At 37.1% G+C, this 23,066-nt stretch overlaps 1 long non-coding RNA gene across 2 annotated transcripts; it reads left to right on the top strand.

Moving 5' to 3' along the window:
* Positions 1-14,964: 14,964 nt before the first annotated feature.
* LOC139519921 (uncharacterized) lies at positions 14,965-23,019 on the top strand. Of its 2 annotated transcripts, none has more exons than XR_011663754.1 (5): positions 14,965-15,107; positions 18,679-18,781; positions 19,487-19,563; positions 19,826-19,889; positions 20,404-23,019. It is a non-coding gene; the product is annotated as an uncharacterized lncRNA (long non-coding RNA). The 2 variants fall into 2 exon arrangements; XR_011663755.1 differs by having other exon boundaries at positions 14,971-15,048.
* Positions 23,020-23,066: the final 47 nt, after the last annotated feature.

The following is a 23,066-nucleotide window of genomic DNA, read 5'->3' as shown; positions in this document are numbered from 1 at the left end:
GTGCTTTTCTTTTTTTCTAGCAGGGCGCGACGCAGATTGAGGATTCCCAGGTATGTTTTCTGTTAAGACCTTTGTGTATGTCTAATTGTGCTTTTCTTTTTTTCTAGCAGGGCGCGACGCAGATTGAGGGATTCCCAGGTATGTTTTCTGTTAAGACCTTTGTGTATGTCTAATGGTTTCTTTTTTTTCCTTTAGGTCGTGTGGCCTTTTTTTTTTTGCAGGGCGCGACGCAGATTGAGGATTCCCAGGTATGTTTTCTGTTAAGACCTTTGTGTATGTCTAATTGTGCTTTTCTTTCTAGCAGGGCGCGACCCAGATTGAGGATTCCCAGGTATGTTTTCTGTTAAGACCTTTGTGTATGTCTAATTGTGCTTTTCTTTTTTTCTAGCAGGGCGCGACGCAGATTGAGGATTCCCAGGTATGTTTTCTGTTAAGACCTTTGTGTATGTCTAATGGTTTCTTTTTTTTCCTTTAGGTCGTATGGCCTTTTTTTTTTTGCAGGGCGCGACGCAGATTGAGGATTCCCAGGTATGTTTTCTGTTAAGACCTTTGTGTATGTCTAATTGTGCTTTTCTTTTTTTCTAGCAGGGCGCGACCCAGATTGAGGATTCCCAGGTATGTTTTCTGTTAAGACCTTTGTGTATGTCTAATTGCGCCTTTTCTTTTTTTCTAGCAGGGCGCGACGCAGATTGAGGATTCCCAGGTATGTTTTCTGTTAAGACCTTTGTGTATGTCTAATTGCGCCTTTTCTTTTTTTCTAGCAGGGCGCGACGCAGATTGAGGATTCCCAGGTATGTTTTCTGTTAAGACCTTTGTGTATGTCTAATTGTGCTTTTCTTTTTTTCTAGCAGGGCGCGACGCAGATTGAGGATTCCCAGGTATGTTTTCTGTTAAGACCTTTGTGTATGTCTAATTGTGCTTTTCTTTTTTTCTAGCAGGGCGCGACGCAGATTGAGGATTCCCAGGTATGTTTTCTGTTAAGACCTTTGTGTATGTCTAATTGTGCTTTTCTTTTTTCTAGCAGGCGCGACGCAGATTGAGGATTCCCAGGTATGTTTTCTGTTAAGACCTTTGTGAATGTCTAATGGTTTCTTTTTTTTTCCTTTAGGTCGTGTGGCCTTTTTTTTTTTTGCAGGGCGCGACGCAGATTGAGGATTCCCAGGTATGTTTTCTGTTAAGACCTTTGTGTATGTCTAATTGTGCTTTTCTTTTTTTCTAGCAGGGCGCGACCCAGATTGAGGATTCCCAGGTATGTTTTCTGTTAAGACCTTTGTGTATGTCTAATTGCGCCTTTTCTTTTTTCTAGCAGGGCGCGACGCAGATTGAGGATTCCCAGGTATGTTTTCTGTTAAGACGTTTGTGTATGTCTAATTGTGCTTTTCTTTTTTTTCTAGCAGGGCGCGACGCAGATTGAGGATTCCCAGGTATGTTTTCTGTTAAGACCTTTGTGTATGTCTAATTGCGCCTTTTCTTTTTTTCTAGCAGGGCGCGACGCAGATTGAGGATTCCCAGGTATGTTTTCTGTTAAGACCTTTGTGTATGTCTAATGGTTTCTTTTTTTTTCCTTTAGGTCGTGTGGCCTTTTTTTTTTTTTGCAGGGCGCGACGCAGATTGAGGATTCCCAGGTATGTTTTCTGTTAAGACCTTTGTGTATGTCTAATTGTGCTTTTCTTTTTTTTCTAGCAGGGCGCGACCCAGATTGAGGATTCCCAGGTATGTTTTCTGTTAAGACCTTTGTGTATGTCTAATTGCGCCTTTTCTTTTTTTCTAGCAAGGGCGCGACGCAGATTGAGGATTCCCAGGTATGTTTTCTGTTAAGACGTTTGTGTATGTCTAATTGTGCTTTTCTTTTTTTCTAGCAGGGCGCGACGCAGATTGAGGATTCCCAGGTATGTTTTCTGTTAAGACCTTTGTGTATGTCTAATTGTGCTTTTCTTTTTTTCTAGCAGGGCGCGTCGCAGATTGAGGATTCCCAGGTATGTTTTCTGTTAAGACCTTTGTGTATGTCTAATTGTGCTTTTCTTTTTTTCTAGCAGGGCGCGACGCAGATTGAGGATTCCCAGGTATGTTTTCTGTTAAGACCTTTGTGTATGTCTAATTGCGCCTTTTCTTTTTTTCTAGCAGGGCGCGACGCAGATTGAGGATTCCCAGGTATGTTTTCTGTTAAGACCTTTGTGTATGTCTAATTGTGCTTTTCTTTTTTTCTAGCAGGGCGCGACGCAGATTGAGGATTCCCAGGTATGTTTTCTGTTAAGACGTTTGTGTATGTCTAATTGTGCTTTTCTTTTTTTCTAGCAGGGCGCGACGCAGATTGAGGATTCCCAGGTATGTTTTCTGTTAAGACCTTTGTGTATGTCTAATTGTGCTTTTCTTTTTTTCTAGCAGGGCGCGACCCAGATTGAGGATTCCCAGGTATGTTTTCTGTTAAGACCTTTGTGTATGTCTAATTGCGCCTTTTCTTTTTTTCTAGCAGGGCGCGACGCAGATTGAGGATTCCCAGGTATGTTTTCTGTTAAGACGCTTTGTGTATGTCTAATTGCGCCTTTTCTTTTTTTCTAGCAGGGCGCGACGCAGATTGAGGATTCCCAGGTATGTTTTCTGTTAAGACCTTTGTGTATGTCTAATTGCGCCTTTTCTTTTTTTCTAGCAGGGCGCGACGCAGATTGAGGATTCCCAGGTATGTTTTCTGTTAAGGCCTTTGTGTATGTCTAATTGCGCCTTTTCTTTTTTTCTAGCAGGGCGCGACGCAGATTGAGGATTCCCAGGTATGTTTTCTGTTAAGACCTTTGTGTATGTCTAATTGCGCCTTTTCTTTTTTTCTAGCAGGGCGCGACGCAGATTGAGGATTCCATGGTATGTTTTCTGTTAAGACCTTTGTGTATGTCTAATTGTGCTTTTCTTTTTTTCTAGCAGGGCGCGACGCAGATTGAGGATTCCCAGGTATGTTTTCTGTTAAGACCTTTGTGTATGTCTAATTGTGCTTTTCTTTTTTTCTAGCAGGGCGCGACGCAGATTGAGGATTCCCAGGTATGTTTTCTGTTAAGACCTTTGTGTATGTCTAATGGTTTCTTTTTTTTCCTTTAGGTTGTGTGGCCTTTTTTTTTTTGCAGGGCGCGACGCAGATTGAGGATTCCCAGGTATGTTTTCTGTTAAGACCTTTGTGTATGTCTAATTGTGCTTTTCTTTTTTTCTAGCAGGGCGCGACCCAGATTGAGGATTCCCAGGTATGTTTTCTGTTAAGACCTTTGTGTATGTCTAATTGTGCTTTTCTTTTTTTCTAGCAGGGCGCGACGCAGATTGAGGATTCCCAGGTATGTTTTCTGTTAAGACCTTTGTGTATGTCTAATTGTGCTTTTCTTTTTTTCTAGCAGGGCGCGACGCAGATTGAGGATTCCCAGGTATGTTTTCTGTTAAGACCTTTGTGTATGTCTAATTGCGCCTTTTCTTTTTTTCTAGCAGGGCGCGACGCAGATTGAGGATTCCCAGGTATGTTTTCTGTTAAGACCTTTGTGTATGTCTAATTGTGCTTTTCTTTTTTTCTAGCAGGGCGCGACGCAGATTGAGGATTCCCAGGTATGTTTTCTGTTAAGACCTTTGTGTATGTCTAATTGCGCCTTTTCTTTTTTTCTAGCAGGGCGCGACGCAGATTGAGGATTCCCAGGTATGTTTTCTGTTAAGACCTTTGTGTATGTCTAATTGTGCTTTTCTTTTTTTCTAGCAGGGCGCGACGCAGATTGAGGATTCCCAGGTATGTTTTCTGTTAAGACGTTTGTGTATGTCTAATTGTGCTTTTCTTTTTTTCTAGCAGGGCGCGACGCAGATTGAGGATTCCCAGGTATGTTTTCTGTTAAGACCTTTGTGTATGTCTAATTGTGCTTTTCTTTTTTTCTAGCAGGGCGCGACCCAGATTGAGGATTCCCAGGTATGTTTTCTGTTAAGACCTTTGTGTATGTCTAATTGCGCCTTTTCTTTTTTTCTAGCAGGGCGCGACGCAGATTGAGGATTCCCAGGTATGTTTTCTGTTAAGACCTTTGTGTATGTCTAATTGCGCCTTTTCTTTTTTTCTAGCAGGGCGCGACGCAGATTGAGGATTCCCAGGTATGTTTTCTGTTAAGACCTTTGTGTATGTCTAATTGCGCCTTTTCTTTTTTTCTAGCAGGGCGCGACGCAGATTGAGGATTCCCAGGTATGTTTTCTGTTAAGGCCTTTGTGTATGTCTAATTGCGCCTTTTCTTTTTTTCTAGCAGGGCGCGACGCAGATTGAGGATTCCCAGGTATGTTTTCTGTTAAGACCTTTGTGTATGTCTAATTGCGCCTTTTCTTTTTTTCTAGCAGGGCGCGACGCAGATTGAGGATTCCATGGTATGTTTTCTGTTAAGACCTTTGTGTATGTCTAATTGTGCTTTTCTTTTTTTCTAGCAGGGCGCGACGCAGATTGAGGATTCCCAGGTATGTTTTCTGTTAAGACCTTTGTGTATGTCTAATTGTGCTTTTCTTTTTTTCTAGCAGGGCGCGACGCAGATTGAGGATTCCCAGGTATGTTTTCTGTTAAGACCTTTGTGTATGTCTAATGGTTTCTTTTTTTTCCTTTAGGTTGTGTGGCCTTTTTTTTTTTTGCAGGGCGCGACGCAGATTGAGGATTCCCAGGTATGTTTTCTGTTAAGACCTTTGTGTATGTCTAATTGTGCTTTTCTTTTTTTCTAGCAGGGCGCGACCCAGATTGAGGATTCCCAGGTATGTTTTCTGTTAAGACCTTTGTGTATGTCTAATTGCGCCTTTTCTTTTTTTCTAGCAGGGCGCGACGCAGATTGAGGATTCCCAGGTATGTTTTCTGTTAAGAGGTTTGTGTATGTCTAATTGTGCTTTTCTTTTTTTCTAGCAGGGCGCGACGCAGATTGAGGATTCCCAGGTATGTTTTCTGTTAAGACCTTTGTGTATGTCTAATTGTGCTTTTCTTTTTTTCTAGCAGGGCGCGACGCAGATTGAGGATTCCCAGGTATGTTTTCTGTTAAGACCTTTGTGTATGTCTAATTGTGCTTTTCTTTTTTTCTAGCAGGGCGCGACGCAGATTGAGGATTCCCAGGTATGTTTTCTGTTAAGACCTTTGTGTATGTCTAATTGCGCCTTTTCTTTTTTTCTAGCAGGGCGCGACGCAGATTGAGGATTCCCAGGTATGTTTTCTGTTAAGACCTTTGTGTATGTCTAATTGTGCTTTTCTTTTTTTCTAGCAGGGCGCGACGCAGATTGAGGATTCCCAGGTATGTTTTCTGTTAAGACCTTTGTGTATGTCTAATTGCGCCTTTTCTTTTTTTCTAGCAGGGCGCGACGCAGATTGAGGATTCCCAGGTATGTTTTCTGTTAAGACCTTTGTGTATGTCTAATTGTGCTTTTCTTTTTTTCTAGCAGGGCGCGACGCAGATTGAGGATTCCCAGGTATGTTTTCTGTTAAGACCTTTGTGTATGTCTAATTGTGCTTTTCTTTTTTTCTAGCAGGGCGCGACGCAGATTGAGGATTCCCAGGTATGTTTTCTGTTAAGACCTTTGTGTATGTCTAATGGTTTCTTTTTTTTTCCTTTAGGTCGTGTGGCCTTTTTTTTTTTTGCAGGGCGCGACGCAGATTGAGGATTCCCAGGTATGTTTTCTGTTAAGACCTTTGTGTATGTTTAATTGTGCCTTTTCTTTTTTTCTAGCAGGGCGCGACGCAGATTGAGAATTCCCAGGTATGTTTTCTGTTAAGACCTTTGTGTATGTCTAATTGCGCCTTTTCTTTTTTTCTAGCAGGGCGCGACGCAGATTGAGGATTCCCAGGTATGTTTTCTGTTAAGACCTTTGTGTATGTCTAATTGTGCTTTTCTTTTTTTCTAGCAGGGCGCGACGCAGATTGAGGATTCCCAGGTATGTTTTCTGTTAAGACCTTTGTGTATGTCTAATGGTTTCTTTTTTTTTCCTTTAGGTCGTGTGGCCTTTTTTTTTTTTGCAGGGCGCGATGCAGATTGAGGATTCCCAGGTATGTTTTCTGTTAAGACCTTTGTGTATGTCTAATTGTGCTTTTCTTTTTTTCTAGCAGGGCGCGACGCAGATTGAGGATTCCCAGGTATGTTTTCTGTTAAGACCTTTGTGTATGTCTAATTGTGCCTTTTCTTTTTTTCTAGCAGGGCGCGACGCAGATTGAGGATTCCCAGGTATGTTTTCTGTTAAGACCTTTGTGTATGTCTAATTGCGCCTTTTCTTTTTTTCTAGCAGGGCGCGACGCAGATTGAGGATTCCCAGGTATGTTTTCTGTTAAGACCTTTGTGTATGTCTAATTGCGCCTTTTCTTTTTTTCTAGCAGGGCGCGACGCAGATTGAGGATTCCCAGGTATGTTTTCTGTTAAGACCTTTGTGTATGTCTAATTGTGCTTTTCTTTTTTTCTAGCAGGGCGTGACGCAGATTGAGGATTCCCAGGTATGTTTTCTGTTAAGACCTTTGTGTATGTCTAATTGCGCATTTTCTTTTTTTCTAGCAGGGCGCGACGCAGATTGAGGATTCCCAGGTATGTTTTCTGTTAAGACCTTTGTGTATGTCTAATTGCGCCTTTTCTTTTTTTCTAGCAGGGCGCGACGCAGATTGAGGATTCCCAGGTATGTTTTCTGTTAAGACCTTTGTGTATGTCTAATTGCGCCTTTTCTTTTTTTCTAGCAGGGCGCGACGCAGATTGAGGATTCCCAGGTATGTTTTCTGTTAAGACCTTTGTGTATGTCTAATTGTGCTTTTCTTTTTTTCTAGCAGGGCGCGACGCAGATTGAGGATTCCCAGGTATGTTTTCTGTTAAGACCTTTGTGTATGTCTAATTGCGCTTTTCTTTTTTTCTAGCAGGGCGCGATGCAGATTGAGGATTCCCAGGTATGTTTTCTGTTAAGACCTTTGTGTATGTCTAATGGTTTCTTTTTTTTTCCTTTAGGTCGTGTGGCCTTTTTTTTTTTTGCAGGGCGCGACGCAGATTGAGGATTCCCAGGTATGTTTTCTGTTAAGACCTTTGTGTATGTCTAATTGTGCCTTTTCTTTTTTTCTAGCAGGGCGCGACGCAGATTGAGGATTCCCAGGTATGTTTTCTGTTAAGAGGTTTGTGTATGTCTAATTGTGCTTTTCTTTTTTTCTAGCAGGGCGCGACGCAGATTGAGGATTCCCAGGTATGTTTTCTGTTAAGACCTTTGTGTATGTCTAATTGCGCCTTTTCTTTTTTTCTAGCAGGGCGCGACGCAGATTGAGGATTCCCAGGTATGTTTTCTGTTAAGACCTTTGTGTATGTCTAATTGTGCTTTTCTTTTTTTCTAGCAGGGCGCGACGCAGATTGAGGATTCCCAGGTATGTTTTCTGTTAAGACCTTTGTGTATGTCTAATTGCGCCTTTTCTTTTTTTCTAGCAGGGGGCGACGCAGATTGAGGATTCCCAGGTATGTTTTCTGTTAAGACCTTTGTGTATGTCTAATTGCGCCTTTCCTTTTTTTCTAGCAGGGCGCGACGCAGATTGAGGATTCCCAGGTATGTTTTCTGTTAAGACCTTTGTGTATGTCTAATTGCGCCTTTTCTTTTTTTCTAGCAGGGCGCGACGCAGATTGAGGATTCCCAGGTATGTTTTCTGTTAAGACCTTTGTGTATGTCTAATTGTGCTTTTCTTTTTTTCTAGCAGGGCGCGACGCAGATTGAGGATTCCCAGGTATGTTTTCTGTTAAGACCTTTGTGTATGTCTAATTGCGCTTTTCTTTTTTTCTAGCAGGGCGCGACGCAGATTGAGGATTCCCAGGTATGTTTTCTGTTAAGACCTTTGTGTATGTCTAATGGTTTCTTTTTTTTTCCTTTAGGTCGTGTGGCCTTTTTTTTTTTCGCAGGGCGCAACGCAGATTGAGGTTTCCCAGGTATGTTTTCTGTTAAGACCTTTGTGTATGTCTAATTGTGCCTTTTCTTTTTTTCTAGCAGGGCGCGACGCAGATTGAGGATTCCCAGGTATGTTTTCTGTTAAGACCTTTGTGTATGTCTAATTGCGCCTTTTCTTTTTTTCTAGCAGGGCGCGACGCAGATTGAGGATTCCCAGGTATGTTTTCTGTTAAGACCTTTGTGTATGTCTAATTGCGCCTTTTCTTTTTTTCTAGCAGGGCGCGACGCAGATTGAGGATTCCCAGGTATGTTTTCTGTTAAGACCTTTGTGTATGTCTAATTGCGCCTTTTCTTTTTTTCTAGCAGGGCGCGACGCAGATTGAGGATTCCCAGGTATGTTTTCTGTTAAGACCTTTGTGTATGTCTAATTGCGCCTTTTATTTTTTTTCTAGCAGGGCGCGACGCAGATTGAGGATTCCCAGGTATGTTTTCTGTTAAGACCTTTGTGTATGTCTAATTGTGCTTTTCTTTTTTTCTAGCAGGGCGCGACGCAGATTGAGGATTCCCAGGTATGTTTTCTGTTAAGACCTTTGTGTATGTCTAATTGCGCTTTTCTTTTTTTCTAGCAGGGCGCGACGCAGATTGAGGATTCCCAGGTATGTTTTCTGTTAAGACCTTTGTGTATGTCTAATGGTTTCTTTTTTTTTCCTTTAGGTCGTGTGGCCTTTTTTTTTTTTGCAGGGCGCGACGCAGATTGAGGATTCCCAGGTATGTTTTCTGTTAAGACCTTTGTGTATGTCTAATTGTGCTTTTCTTTTTTTCTAGCAGGGCGCAAAGCAGATTGAGGATTCCCAGGTATGTTTTCTGTTAAGACCTTTGTGTATGTCTAATTGTGCCTATTCTTTTTTCTAGCAGGGCGCAACGCAGATTGAGGATTCCCAGGTATGTTTTCTGTTAAGACCTTTGTGTATGTCTAATTGCGCCTTTTCTTTTTTTCTAGCAGGGCGCGACGCAGATTGAGGATTCCCAGGTATGTTTTCTGTTAAGACCTTTGTGTATGTCTAATTGCGCCTTTTCTTTTTTTCTAGCAGGGCGCGACGCAGATTGAGGATTCCCAGGTATGTTTTCTGTTAAGACCTTTGTGTATGTCTAATTGCGCCTTTTCTTTTTTTCTAGCAGGGCGCGACGCAGATTGAGGATTCCCAGGTATGTTTTCTGTTAAGACCTTTGTGTATGTCTAATTGCGCCTTTTCTTTTTTTCTAGCAGGGCGCGACGCAGATTGAGGATTCCCAGGTATGTTTTCTGTTAAGACCTTTGTGTATGTCTAATTGCGCCTTTTATTTTTTTTCTAGCAGGGCGCGACGCAGATTGAGGATTCCCAGGTATGTTTTCTGTTAAGACCTTTGTGTATGTCTAATTGTGCTTTTCTTTTTTTCTAGCAGGGCGCGACGCAGATTGAGGATTCCCAGGTATGTTTTCTGTTAAGACCTTTGTGTATGTCTAATTGCGCTTTTCTTTTTTTCTAGCAGGGCGCGACGCAGATTGAGGATTCCCAGGTATGTTTTCTGTTAAGACCTTTGTGTATGTCTAATGGTTTCTTTTTTTTTCCTTTAGGTCTTGTGGCCTTTTTTTTTTTTGCAGGGCGCGACGCAGATTGAGGATTCCCAGGTATGTTTTCTGTTAAGACCTTTGTGTATGTCTAATTGTGCTTTTCTTTTTTTCTAGCAGGGCGCAAAGCAGATTGAGGATTCCCAGGTATGTTTTCTGTTAAGACCTTTGTGTATGTCTAATTGTGCCTATTCTTTTTTCTAGCAGGGCGCAACGCAGATTGAGGATTCCCAGGTATGTTTTCTGTTAAGACCTTTGTGTATGTCTAATTGCGCCTTTTCTTTTTTTCTAGCAGGGCGCGACGCAGATTGAGGATTCCCAGGTATGTTTTCTGTTAAGACCTTTGTGTATGTCTAATTGCGCCTTTTCTTTTTTTCTAGCAGGGCGCGACGCAGATTGAGGATTCCCAGGTATGTTTTCTGTTAAGACCTTTGTGTATGTCTAATTGCGCCTTTTCTTTTTTTCTAGCAGGGCGCGACGCAGATTGAGGATTCCCAGGTATGTTTTCTGTTAAGACCTTTGTGTATGTCTAATTGTGCTTTTCTTTTTTTCTAGCAGGGCGCGACGCAGATTGAGGATTCCCAGGTATGTTTTCTGTTAAGACCTTTGTGTATGTCTAATTGCGCCTTTTCTTTTTTTCTAGCAGGGCGCGACGCAGATTGAGGATTCCCAGGTATGTTTTCTGTTAAGACCTTTGTGTATGTCTAATTGCGCCTTTTCTTTTTTTCTAGCAGAGCGTGACGCAGATTGAGGATTCCCAGGTATGTTTTCTGTTAAGACCTTTGTGTATGTCTAATTGTGCTTTTCTTTTTTTCTAGCAGGGCGCGACGCAGATTGAGGATTCCCAGGTATGTTTTCTGTTAAGACCTTTGTGTATGTCTAATTGCGCCTTTTCTTTTTTTCTAGCAGGGCGCGACGCAGATTGAGGATTCCCAGGTATGTTTTCTGTTAAGACCTTTGTGTATGTCTAATTGTGCTTTTCTTTTTTTCTAGCAGGGCGCGACGCAGATTGAGGATTCCCAGGTATGTTTTCTGTTAAGACCTTTGTGTATGTCTAATTGCGCCTTTTCTTTTTTTCTAGCAGGGCGCGACGCAGATTGAGGATTCCCAGGTATGTTTTCTGTTAAGACCTTTGTGTATGTCTAATTGTGCTTTTCTTTTTTTCTAGCAGGGCGCGACGCAGATTGAGGATTCCCAGGTATGTTTTCTGTTAAGACCTTTGTGTATGTCTAATTGTGCTTTTCTTTTTTTCTAGCAGGGCGCGACGCAGATTGAGGATTCCCAGGTATGTTTTCTGTTAAGACCTTTGTGTATGTCTAATTGCGCCTTTTCTTTTTTTCTAGCAGGGCACGACGCAGATTGAGGATTCCCAGGTATGTTTTCTGTTAAGACCTTTGTGTATGTCTAATTGTGCCTTTTCTTTTTTTCTAGCAGGGCGCGACGCAGATTGAGGATTCCCAGGTATGTTTTCTGTTAAGACCTTTGTGTATGTCTAATTGTGCTTTTCTTTTTTTCTAGCAGGGCGCGATGCAGATTGAGGATTCCCAGGTATGTTTTCTGTTAAGACCTTTGTGTATGTCTAATGGTTTCTTTTTTTTCCTTTAGGTCGTGTGGCTTTTTTTTTTTGCAGGGCGCGACGCAGATTGAGGATTCCCAGGTATGTTTTCTGTTAAGACCTTTGTGTATGTCTAATTGCGCCTTTTCTTTTTTTCTAGCAGGGCGCGACGCAGATTGAGGATTCCCAGGTATGTTTTTCTGTTAAGACCTTTGTGTATGTCTAATTGTGCTTTTCTTTTTTTCTAGCAGGGCGCGATGCTGATTGAGGATTCCCAGGTATGTTTTCTGTTAAGACCTTTGTGTATGTCTAATTGTGCTTTTCTTTTTTTCTAGCAGGGCGCGACGCTGATTGAGGATTCCCAGGTATGTTTTCTGTTAAGACCTTTGTGTATGTCTAATTGCGCCTTTTCTTTTTTTCTAGCAGGGCGCGACGCAGATTGAGGATTCCCAGGTATGTTTTCTGTTAAGACCTTTGTGTATGTCTAATTGCGCCTTTTCTTTTTTTCTAGCAGGGCGCGACGCAGATTGAGGATTCCCAGGTATGTTTTCTGTTAAGACCTTTGTGTATGTCTAATTGCGCCTTTTCTTTTTTGCTAGCAGGGCCCGATGCAGATTGAGGATTCCCAGGTATGTTTTCTGTTAAGACCTTTGTGTATGTCTAATTGAGCCTTTTCTTTTTTTCTAGCAGGGTGCGACGCAGATTGAGGATTCCCAGGTATGTTTTCTGTTAAGACCTTTGTGTATGTCTAATTGCGCCTTTTCTTTTTTTCTAGCAGGGCGCGACGCAGATTGAGGATTCCCAGGTATGTTTTCTGTTAAGACCTTTGTGTATGTCTAATTGCGCCTTTTCTTTTTTTCTAGCAGGGCGCGACGCAGATTGAGGATTCCCAGGTATGTTTTCTGTTAAGACCTTTGTGTATGTCTAATTGCGCCTTTTCTTTTTTTCTAGCAGGGCGCGACACAGATTGAGGATTCCCAGGTATGTTTTCTGTTAAGACCTTTGTGTATGTCTAATTGCGCTTTTTCTTTTTTTCTAGCAGGGCGCGATGCAGATTGAGGATTCCCAGGTATGTTTTCTGTTAAGACCTTTGTGTATGTCTAATGGTTTCTTTTTTTCCCCTTCAGGTCGTGTGGCCTTTTTTTTTTTGCAGGGCGCGACGCAGATTCAGGATTCCCAGGTATGTTTTCTGTTAAGACCTTTGTGTATGTCTAATTGCGCCTTGTCTTTTTTTCTAGCAGGGCGCGACGCAGATTGAGGATTCCCAGGTATGTTTTCTGTTAAGACCTTTGTGTATGTCTAATTGCGCCTTTTCTTTTTTTCTAGCAGGGCGCGACGCAGATTGAGGATTCCCAGGTATGTTTTCTGTTAAGACCTTTGTGTATGTCTAATTGCGCCTTTTCTTTTTTTCTAGCAGGGCGCGACGCAGATTGAGGATTCCCAGGTATGTTTTCTGTTAAGACCTTTGTGTATGTCTAATTGCGCTTTTTCTTTTTTTCTAGCAGGGCGCGACGCAGATTGAGGATTCCCAGGTATGTTTTCTGTTAAGACCTTTGTGTATGTCTAATGGTTTCTTTTTTTTCCCTTTAGGTCGTGTGGCCTTTTTTTTTTTTGCAGGGCGCGACGCAGATTGAGGATTCCCAGGTATGTTTTCTGTTAAGACCTTTGTGTATGTCTAATTTTGTCTTTTCTTTTATTTTGGCAGGGCGCGACGCAGATTGGAGATTCGCAGGTATGTTTTCTGTTAAGGCCTTTGTGTATGTCAAATGGTTCCTTTGTTTTCCTTTAGGTCGTGTGGCCTATGGGACATTTGCAGGTATGTTTTCTGTTAAGGCCTTTGGGTATGTTTAATGTCGTTTTTTTTTCTGTCAGGGCGCGTCGCAGATTAAAGATATTTAATTTTTTCATTTTCTTGCCAAGACATTAAATCTGGCATATGTTTAATTACATTTCCTATAAAGTTATCTCTTAGCTTAGCATTTTTTTTACAGTATAAAATAAAATGGGCTTTATCCTCCATTGTATTACAGGATGTGCATAGTCTTTTTTCTCTAGATAGGTATTTTTAAATGTCTTCCTTTTTCTATCACTAAATTATGATTCTCATTTTTGTTATGTTACTTCTCTTTTCAAAAGATTTACAGTTTAAGTAGTTTTCCATTTTAAAATTTTGCTTTAAACTTTTATATAAATACAATTTACTTTTTTTATCTATTTTTTCAAATTTTTGTTAAAATATATTTGTGTAGAAATTTAATAATTGATGTTTTAAGGTTGTTTTTTTTTTAAATTTCAGTATTTTTTTCTTTTGTTTCCCTCAAGAATGGATATGTCCATGTTTACCTCTTTCAAAATATTTTTAACATATGTAAACCAGGTATAGCAACCTGAATTATCTAAACTTATAGAAAGTAAAAAGGATTCATATAATAATGGATTAATTTCAGAATTTGGTAATCTTGATATAAAGTAAAGTATACTTTGAGTTTTTATATGCATCTCTAGTGGGTATCTCCCTAGCTCTGTTCTCACAGCTATGTTTGATGAAGATTTTCTTGTTCTGAGGATATACTTACAGACAGACAAATGTATTTTCTACACTTGATTTTTCAGTAAAAATAAGGGGGGTCTATATTTGTTACATTTGGACTATCCTGGAATGTTTTCTTTCTTAATTTTTTTACTATTTGTTTGTATTTTGGCAACAACCATTTTATTATCTGGGGGGGCCTGGGATTTTTTTGAAAAAAATATTTTAATTGCCTAGATGAACGAAAAAAAAATTATGATTTAAACTGTAGCTGAAAAAAAAATTATGTTTTGCAATGTAACTGAAAAAAAAATTATGCTGTCACCTGCTTGAAAATTTTTTTTGCACTGCTGAATTTGAGAATAGTGAAAATAACAACAGTTGAGACAGTGAAACAGCAGATTATAAACATCTGTCCAGCCTACAGATTAAGCTAAGATTTATATTTATACCTTATTACTTTTTGTATTTTCCTGCATGTAAGTGTTTGATCCAGAAATATTTTTAAAAAGCATTCCAAATCTCCCGCATGTACATGTATGCTACTAGATTAAGACATACTTAAAACTGCAACTATTATAAACATGATATGCAGGCGCGGATCCAGAGGGGGTGTTCCAGGGTTGGAACCCCCCCTTTTTTTGGCCGATCAATGCATTTGAATGGGAGCATATAGCTGGAACCCCCCCCCATTACTCTGGGTTGGGAACCCCCCTTTTTAAAATGGCTGGATCCGCCCCTGATATGGTCATTTTATAACAGGGATAGATATGGTATCATATTAAAATATTCATATTTAAAGTAGCCCTGATTGGCACGGTATTTTCCTTTGTATCATTCTGTATCATTTTTTATACCTCTTTTTTCAATGGAATATCAATTATCATAGTTGGAAACAGTGGATGTTTATAATTTGGAGCTACTCACTCTTACATATGGCAATGGTGGCCACTTCAATTGCAGTATTAAAATTCAAGGACTGTGGTACCTGTATGACGGACTCAGAGAATATCATTATGTAGAAAGTGGGCTAAAAAAAAACAACAGAGGCAACACCCAATGCCAGGATATAGACAGAGCCATGCAGTTTACATTTTACATCAATTAAAAAATTAAAATGAATTAATATGTAAATTTTTATATGGTTTTGAGAAAAATAGAATGTATTTCTGTTCCACATTATAGGAAAAAAAATTATCGGAGGAAGCTTAGGTTCCGAAAAAAAAAATCTATGAACATAATAAAAATCCCAGGCCCACCCCCCCTCCCCACCCCCCCTGATAAGAAAATGGTTGTTGCCTTAGGTGAAAGATAAGACTTCAATATTTGTAATTCGTTGTGTCCATGTGTCCAGACACATGCATGTCAACTTTTTGCACCGGAACCTTGCCCTAATCGAAAATAAAGGTGGAATTTCCCCTTCTCGGAAGCTCTCTGGCTTTATCAATACCGGTGTCCTAAAAGTTTGAAAATGAGCAGCGAGAGTTTTCTGAATTTTTGGTATGTTTTGGGATAAAAGTCAAACTTTATGCACACCAAACCTTATCGGAAAAGAGCAGGTGGATTTTTTTTTTAATTGTCATTATGTTTTGATAGACAATTAAGGGAAAATAACTGTGTTCTCCGGCCTTTATAGGACAAATTTATGGACGTTTTGGTCCCCTAATTTGCACCATTTGCTTCAAATTTGAAATGCAAAGATATTTATTTCATTGTTAATTCATAGTAAATGATTGAAAAATAATTTTTGATGCCTATTTTACCATATTTTGGGGTTGTTAAGTTTATATGTTGAAACTTTTGCGGCAAATCTCAAATTAGGGGCTCATAATTTTTCTGTTTTGGGCAAATTCCTACTCAAGGACTTATTCCAAAATATTGAGCAAAATTACAAGAAAAAACTGCCCCTAAGTAATATTAGATTAAATGTTTACTTTATTTAATTGGTGTAAACACCAATTTCACATATCTTTTTGAAGGATTTGGGTGGTCCTTAAAAGGACCTTTGGTTGCATGAGTTGCTGGGTTACTGTCTCATCTATGGTGCTGGTAATAGTTTTCTCTTGCAGTTAGTACTATGGCTAAGAAAGGCAGGTACTGGGTCCAACTGTCCTTTTCTGTAAACATCTTGCTCTTTACTTTTTAGCTTGGCCTCTCTATGTTCCACTATTTTTTCCCCACTCTGTGTAACAATGTGTAAGACATCTATGTTTAACTTCAGGGTTTTTTTCATAGTCTTGCTTGTAGGTAAACTGTTTGTCCATGCTTTGCTGAGTTTCTGGCATGTTGTTTCTGTGAATTCCAGATGCCAATCTGGCCTCCATGCCTCTTGAGAAGGTTACATACATTCTTAGGTAAATTTACACTCAAAGACCTGTGTTGTTGGTGGTGTTGTAAAGCTTCATACTACTAATTGCATCTTCGCTAAGCTTCATTCTCAAGATCTCTTGTAGTAACAACTTTTCTTTTTCGTCCATTTGTAGGATAGTAATGTTATGACAGCCAAGGATGAAAACTGTAGGTTGAGTTTTGAACTTTTCATTGATTTTTCTCAAATAATCTGGGTAGGAATTTATGTGATTTGAAATGAATTTAGAAAAGTAACCTTAATTACACAATGATGTGTTCTTCTTTTGGAATTTTATTATTGATTTAATTTCATCAATGTTTTTCTTTAACAAACACTTTAGTTTTTCCAAAAACTTGCACTAATAAAAAAGTTATGAGCATTTAAATATAGAAGGTATTTTGAGGGAAATGAAAATTCCATTCCAGAAAAATGATAAAATTTTGGTGTGAAGGTTGTGCTAATTGTCTGCATTAGTCAAAGGGAATTTTTTTTTTAATTTTACAAAACTGGAAAGAAAACCTGTTGCGACTAATATTTATAACCTTTCCATCATTATTTAAAGCAAATTTGTAATATAATAAATACATAAAAATTGTAAACACATATATCATGTTATGGGGGTATTTGCGAAAAAATATTAGTTATAACTTGAGGGACTGTAAAATTTTCCTAGCCGCTAGACAAGGGTATTTGGTCTCGAGGTATTTTTAAGGTGTCATTAACTGTTAACAAAACTTGGAACTTTTGAAAAACTGAGGCTTTTCTTCCTCAGGAATAGATTACCTTAGCTGTATTTGGCAAAACTTGAAGGAATTTTTGGTTCTCAATGCTCTTAAACTTTGTCCTCTATTTGGCCTTATAAACATTGTTTGATTCGAGCGTAACTGATGAATCTTTTTTAGACGAAACATGCTCTTGTATAAATATAATATTTTGAACCTGGTATCTATGATGAGTTTATTATATTTGAAATACCATTTAGTAATACATCAAATTGCTGGCCAATCCAACAGAAATCTGATTGCCATACTTTTAATAGGGATCATACTTTAGTTGAAGTAGTTTCTCATGAGTCCATAAGAGTCCAAAATAATTTGAATGCTTTCATTATTACAGGGATTCCTTTTAAGACTTCCAACAGTTTTCAAGAATTGCAAACAATTAGAATTATTAAACCAAGTAGTTTTAAATTTAAGTTTAAATTTTGTTTAGTTTTGACTGTTATCCTTTTAAGGAACCTGGGGATTTCAAGAGTTAGTTGATGATGATCTTACACTAAATAACTCAAAATGTGGTGATTAAGTTGAAAGCATCTATCCCATTGAACTAGAGATAAAGGATACAACAGATACAATTACGTCTGCCTCATATCTTGACTTACATCTAGAAATTGACAAAGAGGGTTGGTTGAAAACAAAACTTTACGACAAAAGCATGAAAAGAGATGATTTCAGCTTCCCAATTGTGAACCTTCCATTTCTATGTAGCAACATTCCAGCAGTGCCTGCATACAGAGTACATCTTCCAATTGATGCCATATTCCCTGGCTTGTATTTCCTATCATGATTGCCTTGATAGAGGGCTGGTGCTCACAAGGAAGCTATCAAATAAGAGTTCCAAATAATGAAGTTGAGATCATCCCTTCATAAATTTTCTGGATGCCATCACAATTTGGTTCACCTTTTTTTATGGAATAACCGTTTTACAGATGATATCGGAAATGTTCCTTATGTCATTACTACAATCCCCTTCCCTTTTTACATATGTGACCTATCGAATTAAACTATTACCAGGTTTAAATGAACAACACGACCTTCTGCCTATTCCTTTAGAGCACCGTTATTACTGCTGGTTTTTGACTGTCTCACTGGTATCTTTCGCCCCTCTTTTGAGACTTCTGAAGGATCACGTTAAGAATATTTTAAAGACGAAACGCATGTCTGGCGTACTAAATTATAATCCTAGTACCTTTGATAACTATTTAAAGAATCATGGTTAAATGCTTTCCAATTTTACCCTTATGCTAGCCGAAAAGGACCATTTGACGTCTAACGGCAAAAGGCATTACTACCCTCATTACTAGACTGAACTTGTCGACCTGGAACTTAATTCATAACACTCAAGTAATATTAATCATTTCAAAATGAAAGGGTCCAGAATTGAGTATTTTTTAATCAACGGCATTGTCCTATGTTAGTTATAAATAAAGCTGAATTCTTTGATTCACAGTTTTTACGAAATATTTTAAAAGCTAAGAAAACTGTATCTTATAATCAGCATGACTTTATCAGATGACAATACCAAAAAAATACTAAAAGTTCAGGCTAAAATAAGGCTATACATAGTTATATACTGAAATTCAGTCACAAACCCATGATATCGCAGGGGTGTTCTAGTACATCTTAATAAAAGTGTAAGGGGTGGTAGAAATTGTGGGGTACTACACTTTTTGTTAAATTTTGAAAGTTTAAAATCATATATGGTATTTTTGTCTGAATTAAATAAATTATTTGTATTTTACTACTCCAGTTGCCATGGTTGGATAAAAAAGATATTGGGAGATAGTTTGGGATATTCTGGTGACTGAAAAACAGTAATTGGCGCAAAAGGACTGCTGCCCTGGTTTTGTACCAACAAAGACTGGTAGTTTAAAAGATATGTTAACATGTCAACTTAAAGCAAAGTAAAGAAATGTTATATACTGTACATCATTATTGTAATGCTCAGTTAATTATTCTTTTGCATTAAATATTGTTTCAATTTATATTTTTCTCAAATAGTTTTTCCATATCGCAGCCAGCAGAGCATTATTCCATGGAAGATGGTTAAAGAAATCTTCAACCAAGTCAGAAATTCTGCAGCTTTACCAAGAAAATAAGAAAGGCAAGTTTATTTAAGCCTAACAATTTCTATACATTTTCTAGTAATATTTGATAAAAATTAAGAAACTTCTTATTCTTCTTCCGAATACAGGAGCAGTGGCGGATCCAGAACTTTTCCTAAGGGGGGCCCGCTGACTGACCTAAGGGGGGGGGCTCCAGTCGTGCTTCAATGATTCCCTATATAATCAACCAAATTTTTCCCACGAAAGGGGGGGCCCGGGCCCCCCAGGGCCCCACTGGATCCGCCTATGGGGAGAAGACTCCTAGTTAGGAGTGTAAAACTTACCGGGAAACAAGAAACAAAACTTTATTTTCTACATGCAAAACACTGAATTATTTTACCTGTTAAATATTTAAAGATACGTGTACCAGGTATATCAACAAGATTTACTATTAAAATTATAAAAAGTAAGCCTACAGATTGAAATATTACTTCCAAGGGGAGACAATTTCAACCAAGATTTGTTTATTCAATAAGAGATAACTCAGTAAATTATTGAGATTTTTGTGCAGTTGAAATCAAGTCATTATTCTTTTACTTCTTTTTTGTATTACATCTTTATAGGAATTTTACAAACTTAAGTGTTGATATAATACTAATCTGATTTATGTAGTAAGAAATCAAAACAATATTTAGTAAATGTTATCTTGACAAGTGAAATGGATTTGTAAAATATTTAATGTATCCATTTTATTTTATTTTTAGGTTCTTTCAGTGAGATGTTTTCATGTTGTTGGCAATAAACTTGGTTGTCTTATACAGCTTATACAAAGTATACAAAGGTATGTACCAGTCTGTTATTTTGTTAAAAAAAAATATATCAATTTTTTTATAAAATTTCTTTATTGCTCTAGGAATATAAGAGTTGGTCAGAAGTCTACTCTCATTTATCAGTACCACTACATGAGTAAATTAAAGGATATTTGTTAATTGCATAAGTAATTGCTGTGTTGCTGGATAGCTGTCTAATCCATATATTCTCAACATGTATTATCTTTATATACTATAAACCAATTTTTGATGATGAAGCATTTTATATTTTAGGTTAGCATCACAGCTTGTCCATAAGGATAAAGGCTGGCAATAGCCACTGGAGCTGACCTTTATGGTGAGAATCAGGAGACAGATTTATGAACTATTTATCTAATAGCATGTCAATGTTGATTTTTACCACTATGATAAAATTAAGAGAAGCAGTGTGATTGCCAATGAATGCAATGAGTCAATTGACACATATGACAAAGATTTTAGCAACTCATATCACTTTACCACCTTCAACAATGAGAAAAAAACCTATACTGTATTTTTAACTATAAGAGTCCACAACATGAAAAAATGAGAAGCATAATGGCCTGATGAATGATAAATCAATTATAAAGAAAAACATTATATTTAATGTCAGACATCAAATAACTTGTTGTTCATCCTATTTTGCTAATAAAGACTGGTGTTTTAACAGGTAATAATGCCACCAAACCATTTAAAAAAAAGGAAAAGAAAAGTTATGTGTATATATATTATTCTTATTGTTATGTCCAGATAATTATTCTTTTGCATTAAATAGTGTTTCAATTGTATAGTTTTGACTGAGATATGTTTAAGAATCTATATTTCTTTTTCAGGTAACTTCTACTGTGGCTGCATAAAAGGTTTGTGGTGGATAACTATAACAAAAATACAATGTAATTCAGACAATTTTTGTGTATGCACAACAACATCAGACTTCATGGAGAAAATGGCAACTCTGACCTAAAGCCACAGCAGAACCAATAGCCAAATGGATTCCACCGGCAGAAGCTAGCACTAAACAGGAAATAACTCCAAAATTTAGAATCGTAGCAGCACCATCTAAATACCCAGCCTAAACTCTGGTTAACATATAAAAGACACCAGAAAAATCAACCTTAGATGTACTGACAGAGAATACTTACACCTCAGCAATCCTGAAGATTAAGATGACGATGTAATATGTGTTGAAACGGCAGGATTGCAGAAACAAAAAGTACAGTACAAACCACTACTGCTATTTAGTGGAAGAAGAACATACATACCAGACTACCAGTAGTTATAAAAAAATACCAGTAATAATTGAAGAATAATTGAATGGCACAAGTAACAGTATGAGGAATATATAACATCTTCACCAGTGGAAAACAGTGGACAATGATATTTTAATTTCTAAATTGTATTATTTTGAAAACTTTGCAACTTTATTAACATATTTTTTTAACTCAATACATTCAACACATAAGTAACGCTTACTAAGAGAAACAATAGATACAACATTATGATGTAAAAATCTTTAACCAAATTATTGACATACAAAGAGTTGAATAAAACTGAAGTTGATTACTATATTAAGGTGGTACCTAACACTACAGGGAGATAACTCTGTAAACATTTAAATTACGTTGTGTTGTTAAGGGAATATTAAGCTGCTTGATTATCAAAATAAGTGCTTGTCAAACTGCTATATAACCAGTGTAATTTTTCTGATAAGACAGTTGGTTCAAATTTTTTGAAATTTTTATATTTTTGTCAAAGGGTCAAAGTAAATACTTTGTCAAAATTTTATGAAAATTAAACGAGCCAAATTAATTTTAATTAAGGTGTTTGGTACCACCTTAACTGTACAGAAAAAGCAGTATTTTATATTTGAATAATTATCATTTATGCCATTATATGTTCATCTATCAGTAACTTTAGATAATATAGAAAAATATAATATAATGACAGAGTTGTTTCCCTTTCAACAGGAAAGAAACTATAAAGTGTAGTAAATAAAAGAATGTTGTCTGTTAATTAATCATAACGGTGAATTTTGCCATGTAAATAAATTAAGATGTTTATTTCTTCACTGAATTACTTTTTTCTCAAAATACTTGAAATGAAAAGCTTATTTGAATAGACATAATAAATATGTTAAGCTTATATATGTTTATACTATAAATTCTTGCTTTAAAGAAAAAATTAGATATGCTTATGGGTTTAATATCACTATGTTTACAATACATTATACAAATATATATGAATAACACTGTTTGCAATAAAATCAGAATATCATCTTGGAATGTTCGTGGTCTTGCAGACAAAATTGATTATGATTTTTTACAAAAAAGGTTAAAGGTGATATTAATATATTACTTGAAACATGGAAAGGGGATAGTAAAGAAACAAAAATTCCAGGTTACATTTCCTTTTCAACAGTAAGAAAAAAGAATAAATAAGCTAAACGTCACAGTGGCGGAATTTTGTTATACATTAAAAAAAACATTGCTAAAGGGGTGTCTTAGGAAAAAAATAGGTCATCATAAAAAAAAAGAGCTTGGCTCAAACTTGATAAAACTTTTTTTGGACTACAGTTTGATATTTTTATCTGTGCTATATATATCCCACCAATAAATTCCACACACTATGACAATGACTATGAATTTCTACAGTCTCAATTTAGTTAATTTTCTAATCTTGGAAAAACTGCACTTATTGGAGATTTTAATTCAAGGATTGCAAAATCTGCAGACTTTTTCGAAAACGATTCTCTAGATTTAAATGATTTAAGTATGAATAATTGACTCCCAGAAAGTAGGAATTTCAAATAAATATAAAAGCCTCTATAAAACTAATATTGAAAATTTATGTGAACATAATAAACTTTTTCTCTTCAAAGATCTCAAAACAGATACTGAGACAGAATTTTACTTGTTACATTCAAACTTTGAATTTCGTAAACTTATTACGATCCTAGTCTGTAACTTGAATTAGGTAGACATAAAAAAAGTACCCCGAAATCTTAGATTATGTAATTTTTGCCCTATTAAAGATAATTGATGATAAATTTTACTTCTTTTTTCATTGCGTAATAAACAAAAATTTAAGAAATAATTACTTCACTGAAAATGCTTCTCAAAATCCCAACTTTATGAGTTTCACTAATAAAAAAAGCTACAATATATACTTAATCCGTCAAATTTTCAACATGTACAAAGTTTAGGTTCCTTTTTAAAACAATCAATGGAACTGAGGTCAGGGGACTCTTAATATACCAGGGTTAAAAAATTTGTGTTATATTATTATGTTGTAATTGGTATTTTGACTTGTCACTATATTTTATACTTGCAACAATTGATATATATATACTAGTATATATACATATGCATGAGTGTATGTTAGTTTTTTTTTGTTTTACTTTGTCACAAACATGTTTCATTTGTTTATATGGCAATAAAGATTGTTTATTATATTGTTTGATTTGTTTAAGTCTAAATATTTTAGGGGTAGAAGATAG

Source organism: Mytilus edulis, chromosome 4 (assembly GCF_963676685.1).
Source record: "Mytilus edulis chromosome 4, xbMytEdul2.2, whole genome shotgun sequence".
In the NCBI taxonomy this organism is placed as follows: domain Eukaryota; kingdom Metazoa; phylum Mollusca; class Bivalvia; order Mytilida; family Mytilidae; genus Mytilus; species Mytilus edulis.
The sequence above is the reverse complement of the archived record's forward strand: the minus strand, read 5'-3'. Positions and strand labels throughout refer to the sequence as shown.